General features: G+C 44.3%; 1 protein-coding gene across 10 annotated transcripts in view; it reads right to left on the minus strand.

Annotated features, from left to right (window-relative positions):
• The window catches only part of tjp1a (tight junction protein 1a), a 114,004-nt gene that overhangs the window by 32,136 nt on the left and 57,671 nt on the right, over positions 1-24,197 (minus strand). Inside the window, exon 1 of one of the 10 annotated variants that reach the window (XM_058382222.1) lies at positions 6,976-7,119. The exons of the other annotated variants lie outside the window; for them this stretch is intronic. The gene's annotated coding sequence lies outside the window, so the exon portion shown is untranslated. Of the gene's footprint in view, positions 1-6,975; positions 7,120-24,197 lie in introns of those variants that run through there. 10 annotated transcript variants of the gene reach the window in all.

The following is a 24,197-nucleotide window of genomic DNA, read 5'->3' on the forward strand; positions in this document are numbered from 1 at the left end:
TTGATGAGGCATTACGATGCTTTTGCATTCACAGTACAGATCCAGACACGTGCTTATGTGTGTCTCCAACCTCCGGAAATCGTTTACGATCGCGACACATCCCGCGAGACCTGCCATACGCCGTTCACCCCTGCACCCAGCGCCTTCCTCTTATGATCTCATCACCCAGGTGTGAACAGAATCAGAACATTTTCAAAACTGGATTAATTCCAAAATGGGTTAAAGAACGCTCACATAAAGTATTATTATTGATCCTATTTTTGGCTTCGTGGCCCTGAAGGAATTCTTTCAAAACAAATAAACAGGAAGTAAAAGTCAGCCAAACCTCCAAGAACTTGGTGATTCTTGGTATTCTCACACCCTGACCTATTTGTAGTGGCTCCAGGAAACGTGCTTTATAAATAACCTGGTCTTGCCTTTAAAACATTCGTGAGATCTTTAACAGATTTAAAGAGCTACTATAAAAGAGAGAGAAAATATTGGCGCCCCATTTAATGAGTATAAATAACACAACAGTTCTCGTTTTGTTGTTTGTTTGGTATTTCTTTTTCCCTCCATAAATCCTCTTCCTCTGCTCCATGTCGTTTCTTCTCGGTCTCTCCGAAGCAGAATGACCCAGTTTATATCGTCCATGAGGGAAAAAATAGCAGTGCTGGAGGCTTACACTTTCACCCAGGGGTGCGAGAGAGCCGAGACGACGCGCTGCTTTATCTTCTCCTTAAATAACGTGAGATTCCACTGAAATCAGATGAAAAGGGACTGAAAGGACGGCGTGGTATCGTCTTGCTCTGTAGTGTTTAGGTTAAATCGACCTCACGGGTCTCCTGGGGCTCAGTTAACTAACCTCACTCCGGTATTGGACTGGCATGAAAGATAGTAACAGGGGTTGCCTGAAGGGGAAATGGCGAGAGGAAGTCAACAAGGGCGTGTTAGAAAACAGCACTGGAAATCAGGGCAAAGATCAGAGTAGGACTGATTGATCTTCTCTCAGTTAGAACCGTCACCATGACAAATAACAATAACAAATAAAGCTCTCCGCCATCACTGACCGCCACTGAAGCTCCAGACAGATGAGTTTTAGCACTTAAGTACAATGCAAATCTCCAACAGAAAAATGAGCAGGAAAGATGAAAGGTTGGTGCAAACCTCCAGATCTGCATGAACATTACAGATCTCTCAGGTCACTATTGGCCCAATCAGCAAACAATACCTAGATCCAAACCCAAGCAAGATGGCTCCAATTTAGCTTCCAATTCAGCTGCCAGATGATCTCAGACTTGGCCGTCTTTAGAGTACCTAAGGCAGGTATTAGGCATGGTGGATCTAATTTAAGCATCAACAATGCCAGAAGCTGGAATCAACTGCCAAATGAGCTCAGACTTGGCCACCTTTAAAGTACCAGGAGCTAGAACCAAGCATGTTGGATCTAATACAACTTCTATGGGACCTAAAGCTGAAATTAACTGTGAGAAGATCATAGATTTGGGCATCTTTATGTCGCTAGATGGACAACCAAGCAGGGAAGATCTGGTTTAGTTTCTCTCACTGCCAGATGATCTCAGACTCAGACCATCTCAAGTAGGTGCTAGAACCATGCATACTGGATCTAATATAACTTTTCTGTTGCTCAGAGCTGAAACCAACACTGAGAACATCTAAGATCTCAAGTAGCTATAGTTTAAAACCATGACACCAGCTATAGTTTAAAACCATGAAGTTTAATTTAACTTCTATGCTGGTCAAAGTTAAAATCAACAGCCCATCTCAGATTTGGTCATCTTCAAGTACCTACATCTAGAACCAAGAATGAAGATCTTCCATTCCTGGTTGTAGATCTAAAGATGGCCAATTAGTTTCCAGGCCAAAAGCTGAAACCAACTGACCTGAGCTCAGACCTGTACCTAGAACCAAGCATTGTGGATCTAACTGAACCTCTAAATAAGAACTTCAATTAGCTTAAACCAATTGTGAGATCTTTAAGCACCTAGGGCTGAAAGCAGGGGTGTCGGCTCTGCTTTAATGTCTATGCTGCTTAAAGCTGAAACCAGGTGCCAGATGTTAAAGTACCTGGAGCTAGCACCATGCACAGTGGCTCTAATGCAGTTTCTAAGCTGAAATCACGTGCCAGAAGAGCTCAGATTTGGCCATCCTGGAGTTAGAACCAATAATGGTGGCTCAGGTTTAATTTCTATGCTGGAACATCTCAGACACGGCCAACCTTGAGATGAAACCAAGCATGGAGGCTCTGGTTTAGCTTCTCTGCTGCCCAAATCTGGAACCATCTGCCAGAAGGTCAGAGATTATATATAACCCCTTTGAAAAACTTTTTTTTGATCTTGATTTGATTTATTCATAGCATCACCTGGACCTTCTATAAAGCACATGTGTGGAAAGTAAAGAGTTTTGGATGATGGATCTGAACCTCGCTCCCTCTGATCCAGGTCCAAACTGAAAGCAGTGTGATTTGCTGTTCAGAGCAGATAAAGCGGCGCGGTTTGAAAAGTTTCCAAGCGGGAACACAAGATCCGGCATTGTTCACCAGACTGAGCGTAATCTCCACAAAGCATGCTGATGGAGCTGTGGCATTTTCTCCGAACGCCAAATCAAACACAACGAGGGGAACAGGACCACGAAAACAGTCTGTTTATACGGAGGAAAAGGAAAACAAATGAGAAACAGACATCTGGAGATATCTGAAGTTCCACACACACACACACACTCTCCTGAACAACGAGGCTCTTCATGCTGTGTGTATTTATATGTTAAACTTTTTTTTTGTTCGCGGCCGGAACAGAGACCTGAGCTGAAAGCCAAATTCACCTCTGGGGGTCAAAGGTCAGGAGTGGGAGTCCTTTTTAAAGCCCAGAACCTTGATTTTGCACTGAAGAGTCTGTGTGTTTGAGCGAGAGATTCTTAAACAACTCTCAGGTGAAGCTTTCTGTTCAGCCGCTTCAAGTGGTACATTCTGAATCCTGATTGGTCAGAAGGTGTTGATACTATAATACTACCATGAATGCACTTGTTCTGATACGTTATTGTTTCTATGGCAACATGTGTTGGTTAAGCATTTGTGGAAGGAGTCTCCAGTGTCCGCACCAATCAGATGCAAGTTTTCTGGATGGGGGGGGTGTTTATAGCTGCTATAACGTAAGTGATACTTACTTAGATGTTCCACGTCTAAACGCCTAGAGAACCAAAAAGCGGCCTGACGAGCACATCTGGTTTTAAAGTATGTGTAAAAGCAGTAATTGAAGCGACGCAACAGACGGGCGCGTGTAAATGGGAGGGGCTATACTCTCTGGTCAATCACAGCGACGCCAGCCAATCACGTGCACGTCACGTACACATAAGATACGTTATCATAAGTCACACCACTTGAGCAGGAATTGGGAACGATTATGTATCTTGCAGGTCTCACGTGTGAAGACTTCACTCTTGGCAGGAGACAACTTGTTGCCATGGTAGCATCCAAATCGTTTACATGCTAATCTATCCGTTTGGGACGGCTGAAAGATTTATTTATTTTTATTTTTTTTAATGGTGGGAAAAATCAATATCGCACCAAGCCTAGTTTTATCCAGTCGGACACTGCTGTCCCAGAATAACTTTCCAGGTCGGCATGGAAACCTGACGGACAAAACTTTTCGGCTCTGACCGGGGCTGTATTTTTGGGTTTTGTTTTACCCCCAGATTGTATTCACGCCTCATGGACTCACAGAGAAGAAAAGTGTTGCTGTGTGAAACGTGAAACAGTCAAGATGTGTGTGTGTGTGAGGTGTGTGTGAGTTATTAGTCTGGACGGTTTGATCCTGAGGGGAACATAAGGCAGCTGAGTGCGGATATTCTACCTGCAATGCCAATCAATTATTGATAATGCTAATGTAATCTTGCCAGACCCCAACACACACCTCTCCAACACACACACACACACTTCTGCAAAGCTGATGCAGTTTCAGCCCCAGAAATCTTTGATCTAGGTTCATCTGGTGTTGAAAGGCTCCATGTTCTGAGCGTTGACCCTTCTCATTGTTTCGGCGAACAGGAAATGACATCACATCCTCTCGCACACACTGGAACAAACAAACACTCACAGTGTTGCCTAGATCGAGGTTTCTAAGCCAGAACTTCTTTAACTGAAAAACACAACCTTTTAGGACATGAAGCTCCTTCTTTTAAATGGTTCTGGTTCTTTGAGGACCATTGTCCTAGATCTAGCGTTCTCCTCAAGGAACACACTGACGCTTAAACCTTAAACCGAAACCATCAAAAGTTTTAATGGGCACCAACTCTGCTGACTTCCTGCTACTAGATATTTATCTACAGCCATTATTTGTGTGTGTGTGTGTGTGTGTTGCAGATGTTTGCTGCAGTTTGTCCGTAAGCTGCTGATTATACCGGACAGGAAGCTGCCACACGCAGTGACACAGCACAGAAAGGGCGTTTCCTGTTTACCAAGGATTTTTTTTGTTTGTTGGTTTAAATAAACAGTGAAGGAGTCACGATAACGTTTAAGGAGTCCGTATTAAGCTGCTTCAGCTGTTCTTCTGGTGAAACAGAACCTTTGTACAGAATTAAACACAAACAAACAATCAAAAAAATAAAAGTCTCTGTCTTAAAGAGCTGTATATATAATGAGTCTGAAGCTGGGAAAGATTTCAGAGAGCAGAAAAGTGAATAATATAAATTTAAAAAAAAAAGAAAAAGAAAAGAGTAAAATTTTATCTAATATCTATTTATTCCTGCTAGAATCAAATGAGTGTTTTCTGTAAACATGGAAGAAATAATAATAATTTAATAACAATTTACATGACACACGATGTGCATCAATTCATTTACGTTTCCGATCTGCAAATTCTGCTTGGACCCCATAGATCGCTTCTTGCAGCTCTATTGATACACTATGTTGTCAAAAGTTGTCAAACTATTGTCAAATCATTGAATTCAGGTGTTGTTTTTCAGGGGTTGGGCTCGGCCCCTTAGTTCCAGTGAAAGGAACTCTTAATGCTTCAGCTTCATACCAAGACATTTTGGACAATTTCATGCTCTTTGTGGGAACAGTTTGGGGATGAACTTCTTGTTCCAACATGACTGCACACCAGTGACCAAAGCAAGGTCCATAAAGACATGGATGAGTGAGTTTGGTGTGGAGGAACTTGACTGACCTGCACAGAGTCCTGACCTCATAGTACACCTTTGGGATGAATTAGAGCGGAGACTGTGATCCAGACCTTCTCGTCCAGCATTAGTCCATGACCTTACAAATGCGCTTCTAGAGGAATGGTCAAAAATTCCCATAAACACACTCCTAAACCTTGTGGAAAGCCTTCCCAGAAGAGTTGAAGCTGTTATAGCTGTAAAGGGTGGGACAACTCCATATTACATTCATGTGCTCTGATATTTTGCTTGGATATCAAACCCTTCAGATTTCGCTAGAGAGCTTTAGCTTGAGTTTATAGCTGAGATACGCAAAATCAATCATGAGGAGTGTGTTTATATTTCAAACCTCAATGATATTTCACACAACAGAGAAAAGCAGTCATGAGAAACCCACACACACACACACAGGTGACACTGATTTTAACAGAGAGAGAGAGAGAGAGAGAGAGAGAGAGAGATCATCTGAGAGAGTGTGGCAGATTTAGAACCCACACTAAACCAAATAAATAAACAGATAACCCAATCAAACACACACAAGTTTGTCTTATCGGTATTATAAATCTAATTTATTATCTATATTACTATGTTTCTATGGAAACTCATTGTAATAAATAATAAATTTGTTAATAAGAGATGTTCTTCTCTTTGCCATAATACTTTGGCTATACTGTACTGCAATACTCTACATGTACGTGGTCATGCCAATAAAGCTTGGTGAAACTGAAGGTGAAATATAGACAGACAGACAGACAGAGAGAGAGAGAGAGAGAGATAGTGAGGGAGAGGAACACAGACAGAGAGAGACAGATAATCAGAGAGTAAGACAGAAACAGAAAGTGAGAGACACAGATAGTGAGAGAGACACACAGATAGTCAGAGACACAGACAGTGAAAGAGAGACACAGACAGTGAGAAAGAGACAGAGATAGTGAGAGGGAAACTCAGAGAGACACACAGACAGTGAGAGAGACACAGCCAGTGAGAGAGACACAGACAGTCAAGAGAGACAAAGACAGTGAGAGAAAGACACAGACAGAGTCAGAGAGAGAGATTAAGACACAGTCAGAGAGAGACAGACAGTGAAAGAGAGACACAGACCGTGAGACAGACAGGCAGAGCTGGAGACAGAGAGAGGACAGACTGTACTCACACTGCACACACTGAGTGGTAGAGGACGAGTGCAGCGAACACACAGCATTCACACATGGGGCAAATTCTAGCTGAGTTCCTTTAGACAGATAACCTGGACAAGCTCTTGTGTGTTTTGTGAGAGAAGGCAGATTGTGTTGATCTGCAGTTCGGTGTGTGTGTGTGTGTGTGTCGTCCTGCCATTACAGGAGGGACAGACACCGAGTCTTCCACTGAAACTCATCCCTTCATTCAGCTTTAACACTCTTGCCCCACTCCTCCTCCTATTCCATGTGTCTCCTTTATAACAGCCAATAAAGCTGATTTAAATTTGAGAGAAATGTAGAGAAAGAGGGATAGTAAGACAGACAGGCAGACAGACAGAGAGACAGAGACGATTCCCCGGAGCAGAGACAGGGCCGCTGGTAAAACCGCTTAAGGTACAAGAGCAGCTCCATCACTCAAAAAATTCTAAACTTCCTGTTTCCTTTAAACACCTCACAACCCAGTGCTGTTTAATACACGCCTCATAACCTTCATCATCCTCATCCTGTACAGAAATCCCCCCCCAAACCATGACATTTAATCAGATCAGTGTGTTCGTTGTTATGACACAAACATGCGCTATAACGCTTTCCTCTCTCTCTCTCTCTCTCTCCGGATGTACGGTGATGAAGTAAATCTACTTACAGGTCAGTGTTCGATGAGGTAGATTACTCAGCACTGAGTGACCTCGGATCTCCGTACACAAATAATACATTCCATTCTGATAAAGCACACGAGAGAGAGAGAGAGAGAGAGAGAGAGAGAGAGACACGAGTGTCCCGTACGGCTCCGTCGTCAGAGCGATGCACGGTGAGTCTGCATCTTTCCCGGGAAAAGGAGATGCGTCTTGCAGATAAACTCCAATGCAAACACACACACACAGGCGAGGAGAAGAGAGGAGGGGATATCCTGTCACACTTCAGCACACGCACAGCAACCGCGAGAATCCTTGCAGGTCCATAAAGATGTGTGTGTGTGAGAGAGAGAGAGCGAGAGAGTAAAATCTAGGAAGACAGTGTGTGCACGCAGGGTTGTTGCGTGCTATCCGTATATCTGACAGCACAACGCAATCCAGTGCTGCAACACACACACACACACACACACACACACTCTTCATCCCCTCCCCCGAACATGTGCACACTCACGGAAGCACACACACACACCTGCAGCTCCAACTGCAGCTCAATCTGCAGCAATGCAGCCTGCGTTTACTGCCACACACACACACACACACGCGCACACACGCACACACACGCACACACACGCGCGCACACGCGCGCACACACGCGCGCACACACACGCACACACACGCGCACACACACGCGCACACACACACGCCCACACACGCGCACACACCTGAAGTTGCACCTGGGATATTTTCACTACATTAAAAGGTAAGATCTGATGACGAAACATTTCACACACCAGACCTGGAAGGAATTTTCTGAAAGAAGGAAGAACCTCATGTTTCAGATATGATTTCATATTTGCATAATATTTGCATATCAGTTCCAACGTTACACGCCGATACAAGACCATCATTCCTGCCATACTGTCTTTTTACAATATCAATTTATTTATTTACATTTATTTTATAATGCTATTACTCTTATCACCACAGTATCATTATGATCTGTGTAGTTAGCAGTTAGTTAGTAATTAGTTAGCAGTAAATCGGTAATTAACTGTCCAACGTGCTCCAAGGTTCTTCTGTGTAGTGAGAGTGCTGTGTAGAGAGTGTGTTGTGTGTTGTGTAGAGAGTGTGTTGTGTGTTGTGTAGAGAGTGTGTTGTGTAGAGAGTGTGTTGTGTAGAGAGTGTGTTGTGTGTAGTGAGTGTGGTGTGTAGTGAGTGTGTTATGTGTAGTGAGTGTGGTGTGTAGTGAGTGTGGTGTGTAGTGAGTGTGTTGTGTAGTGAGTGTGAGTGTGTTGTGTAGTGAGTGTGAGTGTGTAGAGAGTGTGTTGTGTGTTGTGTAGAGAGTGTGTTGTGTGTCGTGTAGTGAGTGTGGTGTGTAGTGAGTGTGAGTGTGTTGTGTAGTGAGTGTGGTGTGTAGTGAGTGTGAGTGTGTTGTGTAGTGAGTGTGAGTGTGTTGTGTAGTGAGTGTGAGTGTGTTGTGTAGTGAGTGTGAGTGTGTTGTGTGTAGTGAGTGTGAGTGTGTTGTGTAGTGAGTGTGGTGTGTAGTGAGTGTGAGTGTGTAGTGAGTGTGTTGTGTGTAGTGAGTGTGGTGTGTAGTGAGTGTGGTGTGTGTAGTGAGTGTGGTGTGTAGTGAGTGTGAGTGTGTTGTGTAGTGAGTGTGTTGTGTGTAGTGAGTGTGTTGTGTGTCGTGTAGTGAGTGTGTTGTGTGTAGTGAGTGTGGTGTGTAGAGAGTGTGTTGTGTGTTGTGTAGAGAGTGTGTTGTGTAGTGAGTGTGTTGTGTAGTGAGTGTGGTGTGTAGTGAGTGTGGTGTGTAGTGAGTGTGGTGTGTAGTGAGTGTGGTGTGTGTAGTGAGTGTGGTGTGTAGTGAGTGTGGTGTGTAGTGAGTGTGAGTGTGTTGTGTAGTGAGTGTGAGTGTGTTGTGTAGTGAGTGTGTTGTGTGTAGTGAGTGTGAGTGTGTTGTGTGTAGTGAGTGTGAGTGTGTTGTGTGTAGTGAGTGTGTTGTGTGTCGTGTAGTGAGTGTGTTGTGTAGAGAGTGTGTTGTGTGTTGTGTAGAGAGTGTGTTGTGTAGTGAGTGTGAGTGTGTAGAGAGTGTGTTGTGTGTCGTGTAGTGAGTGTGGTGTGTAGTGAGTGTGGTGTGTAGTGAGTGTGGTGTGTGTAGTGAGTGTGGTGTGTGTAGTGAGTGTGGTGTGTGTAGTGAGTGTGGTGTGTGTAGTGAGTGTGTTGTGTAGTGAGTGTGAGTGTGTTGTGTAGTGAGTGTGAGTGTGTTGTGTAGTGAGTGTGAGTGTGTTGTGTAGTGAGTGTGAGTGTGGTGTGTAGTGAGTGTGAGTGTGTTGTGTGTAGTGAGTGTGGTGTGTGTAGTGAGTGTGGTGTGTGTAGTGAGTGTGGTGTGTGTAGTGAGTGTGGTGTGTAGTGAGTGTGGTGTGTAGTGAGTGTGGTGTGTGTAGTGAGTGTGGTGTGTAGTGAGTGTGAGTGTGTTGTGTAGTGAGTGTGAGTGTGTTGTGTGTAGTGAGTGTGTTGTGTGTCGTGTAGTGAGTGTGTTGTGTGTAGTGAGTGTGGTGTGTAGAGAGTGTGAGTGTGTTGTGTAGTGAGTGTGAGTGTGTTGTGTGTAGTGAGTGTGTTGTGTGTCGTGTAGTGAGTGTGTTGTGTATAGTGAGTGTGGTGTGTAGTGAGTGTGGTGTGTATAGTGAGTGTGGTGTGTAGTGAGTGTGAGTGTGTTGTGTAGTGAGTGTGAGTGTGTTGTGTGTAGTGAGTGTGAGTGTGTTGTGTGTAGTGAGTGTGGTGTGTAGAGAGTGTGTTGTGTGTTGTGTAGAGAGTGTGTTGTGTAGTGAGTGTGGTGTGTAGTGAGTGTGGTGTGTGTAGTGAGTGTGGTGTGTAGTGAGTGTGGTGTGTAGTGAGTGTGGTGTGTGTAGTGAGTGTGGTGTGTAGTGAGTGTGGTGTGTAGTGAGTGTGAGTGTGGTGTGTAGTGAGTGTGAGTGTGTTGTGTAGTGAGTGTGAGTGTGTTGTGTAGTGAGTGTGAGTGTGTTGTGTGTAGTGAGTGTGTTGTGTGTCGTGTAGTGAGTGTGTTGTGTAGTGAGTGTGTTGTGTGTCGTGTAGAGAGTGTGTTGTGTGGTGTGTAGTGAGTGTGGTGTGTGTAGTGAGTGTGTTGTGTAGTGGGTGTGAGTGTGTTGTGTAGTGAGTGTGAGTGTGTTGTGTGTAGTGAGTGTGTTGTGTGTCGTGTAGTGAGTGTGTTGTGTGTAGTGAGTGTGGTGTGTAGAGAGTGTGTTGTGTGTTGTGTAGAGAGTGTGTTGTGTGTCGTGTAGAGAGTGTGTTGTGTGTTGTGTAGTGAGTGTGGTGTGTGTAGTGAGTGTGTTGTGTAGTGAGTGTGTTGTGTAGTGAGTGTGGTGTGTAGTGAGTGTGTTGTGTAGTGAGTGTGTTGTGTGTAGTGAGTGTGTTGTGTGTCGTGTAGTGAGTGTGTTGTGTGTCGTGTAGTGAGTGTGTTGTGTGTAGTGAGTGTGGTGTGTGTAGTGAGTGTGAGTGTGGTGTGTAGTGAGTGTGAGTGTGTTGTGTAGTGAGTGTGAGTGTGGTGTGTAGTGAGTGTGAGTGTGTTGTGTAGTGAGTGTGAGTGTGTTGTGTAGTGAGTGTGAGTGTGTTGTGTAGTGAGTGTGGTGTGTAGTGAGTGTGAGTGTGTAGAGAGTGTGTTGTGTGTTGTGTAGAGTGTGTTGTGTGTCGTGTAGTGAGTGTGGTGTGTAGTGAGTGTGGTGTGTAGTGAGTGTGGTGTGTAGTGAGTGTGGTGTGTAGTGAGTGTGAGTGTGTTGTGTAGTGAGTGTGAGTGTGTTGTGTAGTGAGTGTGAGTGTGTTGTGTGTAGTGAGTGTGAGTGTGTAGTGAGTGTGTTGTGTAGTGAGTGTGTTGTGTGTAGTGAGTGTGTTGTGTGTAGTGAGTGTGAGTGTGTAGTGAGTGTGTTGTGTGTAGTGAGTGTGGTGTGTAGTGAGTGTGGTGTGTAGTGAGTGTGAGTGTGTTGTGTAGTGAGTGTGAGTGTGTTGTGTGTAGTGAGTGTGTTGTGTGTCGTGTAGTGAGTGTGTTGTGTGTAGTGAGTGTGGTGTGTAGAGAGTGTGAGTGTGGTGTGTAGTGAGTGTGAGTGTGTTGTGTGTAGTGAGTGTGTTGTGTGTCGTGTAGTGAGTGTGTTGTGTATAGTGAGTGTGGTGTGTAGTGAGTGTGGTGTGTATAGTGAGTGTGGTGTGTAGTGAGTGTGAGTGTGTTGTGTAGTGAGTGTGAGTGTGTTGTGTGTAGTGAGTGTGAGTGTGTTGTGTGTAGTGAGTGTGGTGTGTAGAGAGTGTGTTGTGTGTTGTGTAGAGAGTGTGTTGTGTAGAGAGTGTGGTGTGTAGTGAGTGTGGTGTGTGTAGTGAGTGTGGTGTGTAGTGAGTGTGGTGTGTAGTGAGTGTGGTGTGTGTAGTGAGTGTGGTGTGTGTAGTGAGTGTGGTGTGTAGTGAGTGTGAGTGTGTTGTGTAGTGAGTGTGAGTGTGTTGTGTAGTGAGTGTGTTGTGTGTAGTGAGTGTGAGTGTGTTGTGTGTAGTGAGTGTGTTGTGTGTAGTGAGTGTGTTGTGTGTCGTGTAGTGAGTGTGTTGTGTAGAGAGTGTGTTGTGTGTTGTGTAGAGAGTGTGTTGTGTAGTGAGTGTGGTGTGTAGTGAGTGTGGTGTGTGTAGTGAGTGTGGTGTGTAGTGAGTGTGAGTGTGTTGTGTAGTGAGTGTGAGTGTGTTGTGTGTAGTGAGTGTGTTGTGTGTCGTGTAGTGAGTGTGTTGTGTGTAGTGAGTGTGGTGTGTAGAGAGTGTGTTGTGTGTTGTGTAGAGAGTGTGTTGTGTGTTGTGTAGAGAGTGTGTTGTGTGTCGTGTAGAGAGTGTGTTGTGTAGTGAGTGTGTTGTGTAGTGAGTGTGGTGTGTAGTGAGTGTGGTGTGTGTAGTGAGTGTGGTGTGTAGTGAGTGTGGTGTGTAGTGAGTGTGTTGTGTAGTGAGTGTGAGTGTGTTGTGTGTAGTGAGTGTGGTGTGTGTAGTGAGTGTGTTGTGTAGTGAGTGTGAGTGTTGTGTAGTGAGTGTGAGTGTTGTGTAGTGAGTGTGAGTGTGTTGTGTAGTGAGTGTGAGTGTGTTGTGTAGTGAGTGTGAGTGTGTTGTGTAGTGAGTGTGGTGTGTAGTGAGTGTGAGTGTATTGTGTAGTGAGTGTGTTGTGTAGTGAGTGTGAATGTGTTGTGTAGTGAGTGTGAGTGTGTTGTGTAGTGAGTGTGAGTGTGTTGTGTAGTGAGTGTGTTGTGTAGTGAGTGTGAGTGTGTTGTGTAGTGAGTGTGTTGTGTAGTGAGTGTGTTGTGTAGTGAGTGTGAGTGTGTTGTGTAGTGAGTGTGTTGTGTAGTGAGTGTGTTGTGTAGTGAGTGTGAGTGTGTTGTGTAGTGAGTGTGTTGTGTAGTGAGTGTGGTGTGTAGTGAGTGTGGTGTGTAGTGAGTGTGTTGTGTAGTGAGTGTGAATGTGTTGTGTAGTGAGTGTGAGTGTGTTGTGTAGTGAGTGTGAGTGTGTTGTGTAGTGAGTGTGTTGTGTAGTGAGTGTGAGTGTGTTGTGTAGTGAGTGTGTTGTGTAGTGAGTGTGTTGTGTAGTGAGTGTGAGTGTGTTGTGTTGTGTAGTGAGTGTGTTGTGTAGTGAGTGTGTGTTGTGTAGTGAGTGTTGTGTAGTGAGTGTGAGTGTGGTGTGTAGTGTGTGTGTTGTGTAGTGAGTGTGAGTGTGGTGTGTAGTGAATGTGAGTGTGGTGTGTAGTGAGTGTGTTGTGTAGTGAGTGTGAGTGTGTTGTGTTGTGTAGTGAGTGTGTGTTGTGTAGTGAGTGTGTTGTGTAGTGAGTGTGAGTGTGTTGTGTAGTGAGTGTGTTGTGTAGTGAGTGTGAGTGTGTTGTGTAGTGAGTGTGAGTGTGTAGAGAGTGTGTTGTGTGTCATGTAGAGAGTGTGTTGTGTGTTGTGTAGTGAGTGTGGTGTGTGTAGTGAGTGTGTTGTGTAGTGAGTGTGTTGTGTAGTGAGTGTGAGTGTGTTGTGTAGTGAGTGTGTTGTGTAGTGAGTGTGAGTGTGGTGTGTAGTGAGTGTGTTGTGTAGTGAGTGTGAGTGTGTTGTGTAGTGAGTGTGTTGTGTAGTGAGTGTGAGTGTGTTGTGTAGTGAGTGAGTGTGTTGTGTAGTGAGTGTTGTGTAGTGAGTGTGTTGTGTAGTGAGTGTGAGTGTGTTGTGTAGTGAGTGTGTTGTGTAGTGAGTGTGAGTGTGTTGTGTTGTGTAGTGAGTGTGTTGTGTAGTGAGTGTGAGTGTGTTGTGTAGTGAGTGTGTTGTGTAGTGAGTGTGAGTGTGTTGTGTTGTGTAGTGAGTGTGAGTGTGGTGTGTAGTGAGTGTGTTGTGTAGTGAGTGTGTTGTGTAGTGAGTGTGAGTGTGGTGTGTAGTGAGTGTGAGTGTGTTGTGTAGTGAGTGTGAGTGTGGTGTGTAGTGAGTGTGAGTGTGGTGTGTAGTGAGTGTGAGTGTGGTGTGTAGTGAGTGTGTTGTGTAGTGAGTGTGAGTGTGTTGTGTAGTGAGTGTGAGTGTGGTGTGTAGTGAGTGTGAGTGTGTTGTGTAGTGAGTGTGGTGTGTAGTGAGTGTGAGTGTGGTGTGTAGTGAGTGTGAGTGTGTCGTGTAGTGAGTGTGAGTGTGGTGTGTAGTGAGTGTGAGTGTGGTGTGTAGTGAGTGTGAGTGTGTCGTGTAGTGAGTGTGGTGTGTAGTGAGTGTGAGTGTGGTGTGTAGTGAGTGTGTTGTGTAGTGAGTGTGAGTGTGGTGTGTAGTGAGTGTGAGTGTGGTGTGTAGTGAGTGTGAGTGTGGTGTGTAGTGAGTGAGTGTGGTGTGTAGTGAGTGTGAGTGTGGTGTGTAGTGAGTGTGAGTGTGTTGTGTAGTGAGTGTGGTGTGTAGTGAGTGTGGTGTGTAGTGAGTGTGAGTGTGTTGTGTAGTGAGTGTGAGTGTGGTGTGTAGTGAGTGTGGTGTGTAGTGAGTGTGAGTGTGTTGTGTAGTGAGTGAGTGTGGTGTGTAGTGAGTGTGAGTGTGGTGTGTAGTGAGTGTGTTGTGTAGTGAGTGTGAGTGTGGTGTGTAGTGAGTGTGAGTGTGGTGTGTAGTGAGTGTGTTGTGTAGTGAGTGTGTTGTGTAGTGAGTGTGAGTGTGGTGTGTAGTGAGTGTGAGTGTGGTGTGTAGTGAGTGTGAGTGTGTTGTGTAGTGAGTGTGAGTGTGGTGTGTAGTGAGTGTGTTGTGTAGTGAGTGTGAGTGTGGTGTGTAGTGAGTGTGAGTGTGGTGTGTAGTGAGTGTGAGTGTGGTGTGTAGTGAGTGTGAGTGTGGTGTGTAGTGAGTGTGAGTGTGGTGTGTAGTGAGTGTGTTGTGTAGTGAGTGTGAGTGTGGTGTGTAGTGAGTGTGAGTGTGTTGTGTAGTGAGTGTGAGTGTGTTGTGTAGTGAGTGTGAGTGTGTTGTGTAGTGAGTGTGAGTGTGGTGTGTAGTGAGTGTGTTGTGTAGTGAGTGTGTTGTGTAGTGAGTGTGAGTGTGGTGTGTAGTGAGTGTGAGTGTGGTGTGTAGTGAGTGTGGTGTGTAGTGAGTGTGAGTGTGGTGTGTAGTGAGTGTGAGTGTGTTGTGTAGTGAGTGTGAGTGTGTTGTGTAGTGAGTGTGAGTGTGGTGTGTAGTGAGTGTGAGTATGGTGTGTAGTGAGTGTGTTGTGTAGTGAGTGTGAGTGTGGTGTGTAGTGAGTGTGAGTGTGGTGTGTAGTGAGTGTGAGTATGGTGTGTAGTGAGTGTGGTGTGTAGTGAGTGTGAGTGTGGTGTGTAGTGAGTGTGAGTGTGGTGTGTAGTGAGTGTGGTGTGTAGTGAGTGTGAGTATGGTGTGTAGTGAGTGTGGTGTGTAGTGAGTGTGAGTGTGGTGTGTAGTGAGTGTGAGTGTGGTGTGTAGTGAGTGTGGTGTGTAGTGAGTGTGAGTGTGTTGTGTAGTGAGTGTGGTGTGTAGTGAGTGTGGTGTGTAGTGAGTGTGGTGTGTAGTGAGTGTGAGTGTGTTGTGTAGTGAGTGTGATGTGTAGTGAGTGTGAGTGTGGTGTGTAGTGAGTGTGTTGTGTAGTGAGTGTGAGTGTGGTGTGTAGTGAGTGTGAGTGTGTTGTGTAGTGAGTGTGGTGTGTAGTGAGTGTGTTGTGTAGTGAGTGTGAGTGTGGTGTGTAGTGAGTGTGGTGTGTAGTGAGTGTGGTGTGTAGTGAGTGTGAGTGTGTTGTGTAGTGAGTGTGAGTGTGGTGTGTAGTGAGTGTGGTGTGTAGTGAGTGTGTTGTGTAGTGAGTGAGTGTGGTGTGTAGTGAGTGAGTGTGAGTGTGTTGTGTAGTGAGTGAGTGTGAGTGTGGTGTGTAGTGAGTGTGTTGTGTAGTGAGTGTGAGTGTGGTGTGTAGTGAGTGTGTTGTGTAGTGAGTGAGTGAGTGTGAGTGTGTTGTGTAGTGAGTGTGTTGTGTAGTGAGTGTGAGTGTGGTGTGTAGTGAGTGTGGTGTGTAGTGAGTGTGTTGTGTAGTGAGTGTGAGTGTGGTGTGTAGTGAGTGTGTTGTGTAGTGAGTGTGTTGTGTAGTGAGTGTGAGTGTGGTGTGTAGTGAGTGTGAGTGTGGTGTGTAGTGAGTGTGAGTGTGTTGTGTAGTGAGTGTGTTGTGTAGTGAGTGTGTTGTGAGCAGCAACAAAACTACAGCCGAATACTGACACTATTACTCGGGTGGGTTAGGGGGCGTGGCCAGTGTGGCGTTCACATCAGGTCATTACACCAAAAAAAGGAGAGAGCGAGAGAGAGAGAGAGAGAGAGAGAGATGGATAGATAATGAAAGACAGATAGTCAGAAAAAGAACACAGAGAGACAGAGAGAGAGACAGACAGACAGACAGATCGGGGGGGGGAGAGATATTGAAAGATAGACAGATAGAAAAAAAAAAAGAAATCTGAGAGAGAGAGAGAGAGAGAGAGAGAGTCTGTCTTAATTCTCTTTGAAACACAGATGTTCCTCATATCCAGTCAGATTAGAGTTTTCAGATTATTTCTTTATTTCTCCACAAACAGAATGAAGAACCCACGTCTCTTCTCTCCTCCTCTCTACAGGACCTGGTGTGAATTTACCCCTAACCCGCCGGATCTCTCCGAAAAAACGGCGGGAACGCGCAGGGCTCGGCTCGGCTGGGGAACGTTAATCTAATCCTCGTGTCCTTCACCTTCAGCGGCTAGAAAGTCGATAAAAACGAACGTGTGCATGATTAGCGGTGTAGCCAGCGCACTGTTAGCGTCTGCGCTTACGTAAAAAAAAAAAGCCATCTCTCTCTCTCTCTCACACACACACACACACACTCTCTCACACACACACACACACACACAGCACTTTATTTCGAGTGTGTGGTGGCAGGTCAGGGACAATAAGCAGACCCAGAGGCCACAGGAGCCTTTAAATCAGCGCTGCAGTGACCCAATGAACAGCTCCAGCCTTATCTACACCGCTACTCCCATAACACACACACACACACACACACACACACACACACACACACACATCCAGAGGGCAGGAATGTGCTGATAAGCAGCCGAGGCGAGTGTGTTTTTTCTCTCCGATAACACTCGAGCCACAGCCCTCGCTCCACACCACCACGCTTTCCACTATAAAAAAAATAAATCTGGGGTCCTTTATATATCGTTTAGATACGTTAAAATCTTTAAAATATCCATTTTACATGATTCTAGCCTTTCAAAAAGGTGAAAGAAACACGCATTCGAGTTGGAAAAACAAAACACTGTTGCTAGGCAACCGTACACTCCGCCGGCGACACTTTAGCTAGCTGAAATGGCCTGGATGGATTCCGTACACCGACGTGATTCCTTCTGAAACAGGAAGTCTGAGCACGTGATGAGGTGTAAATTGACCGATTCACACGTCAGCCAATAGTGTTCGAGATCCATCACCCCTCCCCCGCCCCCTAATCTAAATAAATGTGCTAGCAGATCAAAACAGCTAAACAAAAACTGTTTCGTTTTCCAGATCCTCTTCCTCGCACGTGTTGATGCGGTGCGAGTCGCTAACGGTGATCCGTTCCGTTCACGCGGAATATTCCGGTAAACCCAGCAGAACACAGAGCATCAAGCACCGAGAGAATTCCTCGTGTAGTAATATCACGATCACACATCTCTGTCTGAACCACAGAATTCCATTCCTGGAATTATAACACCAACGTGACCGGAACATCGTGAAAGCGAGATCTCGTTTTTATTCCTCCGTGCAGACTCCGAGGCACCGTACGGACCAAACGGGGAGAAATTTCCGGAGTGGAGTTAAATATTTAATTATGCAGCGTTAATTATTTCCCCTGTTTAATTAGATGAATAAGTGTTGTCATACACAAGCTGTAAAAAGTAAAAAATAGAGCTGGGAAAGAATTCCCACATCGGAATTCCTTAAAAGCATGATGAGAAGACACACACACACACACAGTAAACCACAATGGTGTTTAACTGTACAACAATGAGGCCTTTCAGCAGGAGGTCCTGGTGTGGGAAGGGGTGCGTGTGTGTGAAGGTGTGTGTAAAAGAGAAAAGAGAGAGAGAGAGAGAAAACAATAAAGCGAGATAAAGAGAGAGAAAATATTCCCAGCCTGATTCATACTTCCCAAAACCACACTTCCAAAATAATCTCAAGGACACTGTGATAAAAGGGAAACACTTCCAGGACTGGAAAGCTCCGCCCCCTGACACCCCCCCCCACACTTGTGACCCGTCACATGACTCGGCTGAAAGGAATTCCCGAGCTTTCACACGCTGCCGAGGTTCACAATGAAGCGAGCGATTAACGAGCCGTTACTAAAAACTGCAGAATTCCTGCACTAAAACATTCTCTAATTAACACACACACACACACAGTTCCAGCAGCCTGGCCAACACTAATAAGCTTAATGTTTATGCTAATGAGCAGCATATGAATAATTCATAAGGTCAGGTACTACACGCCTCAGAGATGCTGTTCCTTATTTCTTTATATTCAAACGAAGTGCAACAAGTCGCCGTATAAATCAGTAAAAGAAACTTTCAACATTAAAGCTTTGATATAAATCCTCTGCGAATATGCAAATGAGGAAACTAATTAAACACTCATCTATTTGCATAAAAACAGGAAGTAGGCATGTATCCGCTAGTTACAGTATTGTAAATATTTCTGAACGGTTAAGACACTAAACGATGAGTTTGTGTCGTTTTTACGGATAAATCGTCAGATAAAGACGAAACGTTTCCATGGTAACGCTCAAACGTAGCGCCAGTTTTTGTTTCTAAGCTTCGTTTCTACGTTTCCATGGTGACGCTCATGCGAGCCGTTCAGGATATTCGTATGTTTCTGAAGCAAAGTTGCAATTTCAGCGAAACCTGAACGATTTTTTCCCCTCAATTTGATGCAAATTAAATCCGAATCTGAACCATTAGCTAAAACGTCTTCCTGCGATCGTCTTCATCCGATTTACTGTCAGAAACCCCGAAAGAAAACAGCCCCTTGGTCATACATGACCTCTCGTTAAACGTGTAGATGTTGTGAAGAAAGAAATACAGCTCGCCAGGAAGCAGCAGAGATCTCTGGAGGCTCGGGAGAGAGTTTGTTGCTAGTTAGCTTGAGATGCTAGCGACGAGTCACAGATTCCACGTCCTCACGAGTGACAGCTGCTAGCGTAAACACTGTCTTCCGTAGCTAATCTTCATGCAAATGAGCAGCGACGGGACTCTGTTTTGTTAAACATGTGAAATATTCTAGACATGGTTTTTGGTTTCATAAATATAGGCACCAGAAGATTCTTAGACAGAAAACACATCTATTTTTACGTGATTTACATGTTTTATTTACGATAAATAGACATTTACGTCAATTTTCGCCAACTAACCGTCACAAAGCGTAAACTTTTAAGCGTTACTATAATTCAATGCAAGTGGTTAAGGTTCTGGGTTGTTGATCGGAAGATCGGGGTTCAAGCCCCATCACCACCAAGCTGCCACTGCTGGCCAGCTAAGCAATGCCCTTAACCCTCTCTGCTCCAAGGGGGCTCTATCATAGCTGCCCCTGCCCTCTGACCCTAACTTCCTCAGCTGGGATATGCGAAGAAAAGTATTCCACTGTGCTGTAATGTGTGTGGCAATAATAAAGGTTTCTTTTTGAATTTTCTGTACCTGGTTATATTCACGCTCTGTAGCTACCTCGGCGCTAGGGGCAAAACTACTGACTACCATCAGTCGACTAAAAACAGGACACGCCCACAATCAATAAGTCTAGAGCAGCAATCTGAGGTGACGAAGCGTCTGAAGTGATGGATATACGGCGCGGTGTGAACCTGATGACAATCAGGACAGATTTTTTTGGAGGAAATAACCAGGCAATAAAAATATCATCAATAAGCACAAAAAAAAAAAATATATATATATATATATAAAAAAATCACAGGATGCGATAAATCCTTCAGCAGGAATCGTTGGATCATCTCAGGAAGAGTCTATTCGTGGAATAGGAAGGATTTCCTCTGTAATATGACTCATGATGATCATGGAGAAACAGCTGAACAGGTAAAAAAATCAAAAATAAATAAATAAATGCAGGTAAAAGATTCTGGACTGTTAGACAACAGTGTGAGGAAACATCCGTACCGAGTCCTGGACAAACAACCGGACACTGATGTACAGATAAACACTTCATGGATCCAGAGAAGACAAAAACAAACAGAAGAAGCTGAATTTAAAACACACACACTGATTACGCTGATTACGGTCATTACCACCGAGAGAAATAACCCCCATCAGCAAAGATCCTGACCTAACACCACCATCCTGCTACTAATCACCATCATTACCTTAGTGCTCAGCAACACACACTAATATCACACCGTTATTTGCTGAAACTGTAAACACATGAGTGAGGGTAATAACACGCTACACTGCCGCTCGGGAGGCTGTTAATTGATGCCTGCGGGGGGTCTGTAATCTCCTCGGGCCGCCTCGTCTCGGCTCTGTATTTACCCCGAGATCGGCTCAGGACGTCGTTCTTGACGAACTTCCAGCCGTAACGTCTTATCTGACCACTGCAACCCTACACGGTCTGACCTGACCGGCGCTGCTAGCCCCGTTTAAAACAGACTCGCTATCTGAGCGGCTCGAGTTTACGAATAAACGTTTGATGGCTACAAAGTAAAGCTGGTGAAATTTACACAGAGATAAAATACCCCTGACTGAACAACACATTACAAGAAGATACTGGGTTCAGTATGGACAAAAACAAAATAAAAAAGTACTGTGAAACACTCGGGCAAGTATCTGAAAACCTCAACTACATCCTAATCCAGAAAAACACCAAGGTACCAATTTAACACAATAGAAGAAAATTACAGCAAGCAACATTCTGTCTGTCAGATGTGTTCTGCACCATTTTACAACACACAGTGAGAACACGGCTAGGGTCTTGAACACAGCAGGAACACGGCTAGAACACAGAACATGGCTAGTGTCTAGAACACAGCTGGAACACGGCTAGAACACAGAACATGGCTAGTGTCTTGAACACAACTAAAACACGGCTAGAACGCAACTAGACCATGGTTAGAACACGGCTAGTGTCTTGAACTCATCTAGCATAAAAAAAAAAGTCTATCACCACACACCGATCAACAAATCTGACTCTGAGGAACAAACTGTACCTGATATTAAAACACTGTTTTGGTCAGTCACCAGCTGGTCAGATGATCGGGGGGAGCTACGGGGAACGAGCGGGTAAAGGCTGATTGTCTGCACCTCTTTATTGACTACACATCTTTATTGACTTGTCTCAGGTTTATTGGGATTTTTATTTGGACTTGTCTCAGTTTTGGGCGTCTGGGTCTCGAGGAAGAGTTTGTAAAAAAGATATTTGGTCTTTATTTCACATGAACACAGTTTCCGAAGTTCTCCTTCTAGAAATCAGCTTGATCACTGACACTACAGAAAACTGAGGTAGAGGATGAGGTAAAGGTTTGACCTCGAAAAGGATCTGATTGATTTCTATCCTGGAGTTCCCTCAGTGTCACTTTACTTGGTCATAGCCACTGTAAGGCATGTTCTCGCCTCGATTTTGTCCGAATCGTGGTCTTGGATTTGTCCGATCTTGACGATAGCTAGAACGCGACCAGATTGCATCCTGGGTTGTTTTTCTCTGGACGCTTTCAAATGCTGCATTCGACTCGAGAGCACACCTTATAGCTCCAAACTTTTAACCAGGAAAACCCTCAGCTTCATATTCCTACAACTTCCTTCCACTTCCTGACGTTAAGCGACATAAATTTCTACTCATGCCAACATGCAAACGTATCCATTGGTGAAAGACTCGCAGTTTGTGGAGGAAAATATCCCTTAAACCTAGCTGCTGTGCTGTGCTGCATAGGGCCAGTCACGGAGCTGCACCATAAGGCCCATCATCTCAGAGTAGACTGTGCCCTCTGCTCACCATGGGAACCGATGGAGTGTCCTCGGCACAGGAGCACTCGAGCTGCATCGTTTCTACTCTTTACAAAGTAAAGAGCGTCTCAGAGACACACGTGACCGGACAAATCAGCTGAGCAGAAACATCATACACACACACACACGATAATTACATTACATACATTGAATGCTCGGAGAAACCTCTCCTCGTCCCTCCTCTCATTACAAACACGAGTGGACTTATTTAGAGTGTAAATACATACATTTGCAAGCTTTTGTGCTCGGTACAAAGGGAGGAAGCGAGGAATCGAGGAGGGGAGGAGGAGTAGGAAGCTGCCGAACACACTCCTCCAACACACTCCTCCATATTAAACAGATTCCTTTTGATGCACAATACTCAACATGCTACCAGTTTTTCCTTCGAACATGACCACGACCCCCATGTTTGAGGAGTGTGTGTGTCTGCGATGTTTACTTTACTGCGATGTGTTCTTTTCCTTTTCCAGAGAAACAAAAAACCAACACACACACACAAACATACACTTTCTTTACAGCAGGACGCATTAGGAGGATTATTTTCCCTGAGATGATCTAAGTACTAAAATTATCTGCAGTTTAAAAAAAGAAATAAAAGGGTACGATTCGTCAGAGTTCGAGTTGGATTCTGTCTCTATCTCTTCGACCTATTTTTGGGAGAGAGATTTTGTGGAGGTCTGTGTGAGGTAGATAAGGGAAACCTGTGACCGAGCCTGAGCGTGGAGCGTGGAGATAAAGTGCAGGAGGATCCTGAGATTTTCTTGTTCCATCTTCCCACCATTCACGACATTTCAAGACATTTCTATGAAACGTGTTATCAGGATGCATCGAGATGTACACAGAAAAAACTACGGAAAAATGTTTAGAGAGAGGATCTCCAGTGTTAGGGCTTTTAGCAGTTCTAGGTAAAGTGTATAAGTAAATAGGTTTTCCGAGACAGGAAAAATTCTTCAGGACTTTTCTCTGTAACGTATGCTGCATGCTGCACATGCTGCATTTTTTTTGTCTTAGAGAGAGAAAGACTCAGAGAAAGAGAATGGGGGGGACTCAGAGAGAGAGTGACAGACTGAAAGAGAGAAAGGGGAAAGAGAGAGAGAGAGAGAGAGAGAGAGAGAGAGAGAGAGAAAGAGAGAGAATGACAGACGTACACAGAGACAGACAGAGGCACAGAGAGACAGAGAGAGACCATAATTTGCTATAGTATAAGAGGAATAAAGCTTTATCACTATATCAAACATTTTCTTCCTTTTTTCCCCCAGTTCTTTTAATCCGCATTGTGACACTCTTGTGTAACGTCTGCGAATGTGATCCATGGAAGAACCCGAAAGTTTTTGGGTAAAAACTGAGAATCACAAAACGTCTAGTCTCCAGCTAGCTGTAAAGAACCTGATCAATCCCACTGTCTGAAATAAAGATTATGAAAAGATTTCAGCTAAATTACTGTGTCTAAAACACATCCTTTAATATCTCACTGAAGGATTCAAAGTTGGTCTGGAAGCTAATCTTGTTGTTAAAAAGAATAGCAAAGCGCATCGGTCGCTCAGATCTGAGAGAGGTGTGGCTCATGATACAGAGCCGTAACGGTCAGTAACGGAGCCGTTTCCTGAATGACCCACTGATCGTCCTGCAGTTTAACCCTTTACGGCTCATCTCTGTGTGTTCTAATGAAAACACGATTACGCATGAAGAACACACTCGTTATAAACGCATGTCTAAAGCATGACAGAAAAGATGCACAGAATCATGTTGTATAACGATGTATAAATAACTGAAGTTGTGTTTGCGTTTACACAACCCTCCTGTCAACAGTGTTGCTAGATTGGGAGTGTTCCTGCCCAATAGGGCTCCTTCTGGTCACGTCTAACCGGGAAAAAAACGCATTGGGTGGGTTGATAAAATTCGGGCTGGTTAGTGATGCAACTGGCGGGTTTTTATTTTTGACTATAAACATGATATTTTATAATAAAGCATAATATGTAATGTTGACGTTTTAATAATATGGCTCAGTTTAGCCAATAAGGTTCAGGACAGTCCTGTCCAATCAGACTTCGATCCTGATTGGCGGGCTGTTGTACTCGTTCCTAAGTCCCTATAAACAGGCTAAGCGTGTTTATACGCCATTATTCTGCTATAAAATTCTGATGTTATGTCTGATAATTAAATAAAACGTATACAGGTAGCTAACGTAGTGTGTGTGTGTATAAATAGTGCCCTTTGCACTATTCTGTGTTACTGTATTAGTTATTACAGTATGCATTTTGGGCTGGTATTTTTGAAATGGGCGGGGTTTAAACTGTAGCTGGGCTGGACATCTTCAGTCTAATCTGGCAACACTGCCTGTCAATCATTTTATAAACATTTCACTCCACCCCATGCTAACACAGCAGCTTAGCGCTCATGAGAGCTTATTAAGAAGAAAACAGAACTCAAGAACATTATTAGAAATCGTTATAAAGAGAATTCTGTGTGTTTTATAGTGTCATTGTGTTACACAGTGCCAGCATGACCGTTATTGTTAACGTTAACTCTAGCTGAAAGGGAAAAGATCTCAAAACAAAACAAAAAAAATAATTCAAATCTTTTTCTATTCAGCTCAAGCTGCGTAATAAATAGAGACCAAATGATCAGAAATCTTAATTTCCACAACATTCAAGTTAAAAGATGTACTTCTTGTATTGTATGAAGCCTGTGAAACTCAGTTCTAGTTAATAATCCGGATTGAATCTGTGGGTGTGTGTG

This window comes from Hemibagrus wyckioides, linkage group LG27, assembly GCF_019097595.1.
Source record: "Hemibagrus wyckioides isolate EC202008001 linkage group LG27, SWU_Hwy_1.0, whole genome shotgun sequence".
NCBI classification, from domain to species: Eukaryota; Metazoa; Chordata; class Actinopteri; order Siluriformes; family Bagridae; genus Hemibagrus; species Hemibagrus wyckioides.